The following is a 3,139-nucleotide window of genomic DNA, read 5'->3' as shown; positions in this document are numbered from 1 at the left end:
ACTCTAAGGTTACTTAAATATGAACACCGAATGTTGTGGAGCTTGTTAACTCCGGCTTGAGGGAGCTCTTGTAGCCCTACACAATGAATGGTGTCTGTCAGCCAACAAGAGAGTGTAGAGAAAGTAGTATTTGTTTATTCAGTTATGTGATCAATGTTGAGAGTGTCCACTAGTGAAACTATGATCCCTAGGCCTTGTTTCCAAGCACCGAAACTCCGTTTATTTACTGTTCCACTGCATGTTTACTCGCTGCCATCTTTATTTCAGATTGCTATTACCACTCATATTCATCCATATTACTTGTATTTCACTATCTCTTCGCCGAACTAGTGCACCTATACATCTGACAAGTGTATTGGGTGTGTTGGGGACACAAGAGACTTCTTGTATCGTAATTGCAGGGTTGCTTGAGAGGGATATCTTTGTCCTCTACCTCCCTGAGTTCGATAAACCTTGGGTGATTCACTTAAGGGAAACTTGCTGCTGTTCTACAAACCTCTCGCTCTTGGAGGCCCAACACTCGTCTACATGAATAGAAGCGTGCGTAGACATCAAGCTATTTTCTCGGCGCCGTTGCCGGGGAGGTAAGGTAAAAGGTATTCACATCCTCCGACTACTAAGCTATTTCCTAGCATTGTTGCCGGTGTGTGAGTGCTCGAAGCTATTTCCTTTAGATCCTGCAATTGCATCTTTTTGTTTCTTGTTTTTTTTCACTAGTTAGGCATAATGGAAAACAACAGTGAGCTTTTTAATCTATTTCCTGAGTTAAGACATGAATTGTTTGATGCGAAAATTAAAAAACCTATGAAACCTTATTTGCATGATAGTAGCAATGTTATTAGTATAAACGCAATTACTGCTAATGCTATGGAGAAGTCTAAGCTTGGGGAAGCTAGTTTATATAAAAATAATAATCTTTTTTGCTCCTCAGCTTTGGAAGAAATATTTTGCCCTGATAATGCTTTGTCTCCAATATGTGGTGATTCGAATGATGCTTGTGATATTTTAAATCCACTTGTTGAAAGTATTCCATATAAAATACCTATGAAAATTATTGAACATGTTATGGATAACCGCTATGAAGGGGATGGAACTGTCCATCCTGGAGATCATTTACTGTTTTTGCATGAATTATGCGGGTTATTCAAGTGTGCAGGTATCTCTATGGATAAAGTTAGGAAGAAACTATTCTCTATATCGCTGTCTGGTAAAGCGGCGCATTGGTATAAATTTCTGAAGAATGGGGATTGATGACCCACAAGTATAGGGGGTATATCGTAGTATCTTCGATAAGTAAGAATGTCGATCCCAACGAGGAGCAGAAGGTGTTGACAAGCAGTTTCGATGAAGGATTCACTGTAAATGCTCACGAGACAAGTATTCGGGGGTTTTGATGTAACGGATGAATAAAGTACGAGTAAGTAAAGTGCGAGAGTAATAATTGCAGCGAGTGGCCCAATCCTTTTTAGCACAAAGGACAAGCCGGTTTGTTTACTTATAATAACCAAACGTTCTCGAGGACACACGGGATTTTAGTCTAGTGCTTTCGCTACATACGGCTAATTAATCTTCATTGTTTTGATAAGTGTTGTGTGGGTGAACCTATGCTAATGTACCGCCCTTCCTAGGACTAATACATACTTGTGATTATACCCCTTGCAAGCATCCGCAACTACAAGAAAGTAATTAAGATAAATCTAACCACAGCCTTAAACTGCGAGATCCTGTTATCCCTCCTCGCATCGATATACCAACGGGGGCTCAGGTTTCTATCACTCCGGCAACCCCGCAATTGGCAAACGAGTACAAGATGCATTCCCCTAGGCCCATAAAGGTGAAGTGTCGTGTAGTCGACGTTCACACGACACCACTAGAAGAATAACACCACAACTTAAATATCATAACATTGAATATTACTCAACCATACTTCACTACTAACATTTAGACTTCACCCATGTCCTCAAGAACTAAACGAACTACTCACGAGACATCATATGGAACATGATCAGAGGTGATATGATGATTAATAACAATCTGAACATAAACCTTGGTTCAACGGTTTCACTCAATAGCATCAATAACAAGTAGAAATCAACACCGGGAGAGTTTCCCCTATCAAACAATCAAGATCAAACCCAAATTGTTATAGCGGTGACGGCGTGCAGCGGTGGAGACGGCGGTGATGATGATGAAGATGATGATGATGGTGATGGAGATGATGTCCAGCTCGATGACGGTGACGATGGCGTCGATTTCCCCCTCCGGGAGGGAATTTCCCCGGCGGATCTCAGCCTGCCGGAGAGCTCTTTTCTCTCTGGTGTTCTCCGCCCCGCAGAGGCGGTTGTGGCTCTTCGCGATGTACCCCTGGAGCTTAGGTTTTCGGGACGAAGACGTACGCGAAGAAAAGGAGACGAGAGGGGGCTGTGGGCCCCCTCCTCACAGGGCGGCGCGGCCAGGCCTTGGGCCGCGCCGGCCTATGAGGTGGGCCCACCTCGGGTCCCCTCGACTCCCCCTTCTGGCTCCCTTCGTCATCTGGAAAAATAGGATTTTTCATATAATTTCCGTCAACTGTTGATCTTCCGAAATATTGCATTCCGACGGTGCTTTTTCCAAATAGAATCCCGGCTCCGGTGCGCGATCCCCAAATAATCATGAAACATGCAAAATAGATGAAATAACATAAGTATCATCTCCAAATATGAAATATATCAATGAATAACAACAAATTATGATATAAAATAGTGATGCAAAATGGACGTATTAGGGATTCTCTTGATTGGAAGGATATTGTGCCTCTATTTTATTCTAAATTCTAAGTGAAATTCACAAAGACCGAAACCGCATATATAATTTCTAGCCTCATGATGGAGAGAGTATTGCCCAAGCATGGGGAATATTGAAGTCTTTAATGCTCAAATGCCCCATTCATGAGCTTCCTGGTAATATCATCATTGATAATTTCTATGCAAGACTTTCTTTTCAAGATAAAACCTTGCTGGATACTACTTGTTCTGGATCATTTACACGCAATGAAGAAGAGTTTAAAAGGGACCTTCTTGATCGGATTCAGGAGAATACTCGGGTGCCTTCCAACAATCTCATACCATGGAGGAGTGTCTATTGCAACATTAAGTTGCTT

This window comes from Lolium rigidum, chromosome 4, assembly GCF_022539505.1.
Source record: "Lolium rigidum isolate FL_2022 chromosome 4, APGP_CSIRO_Lrig_0.1, whole genome shotgun sequence".
NCBI lineage: Eukaryota > Viridiplantae > Streptophyta > Magnoliopsida > Poales > Poaceae > Lolium > Lolium rigidum.
The sequence above is the reverse complement of the archived record's forward strand: the minus strand, read 5'-3'. Positions refer to the sequence as shown.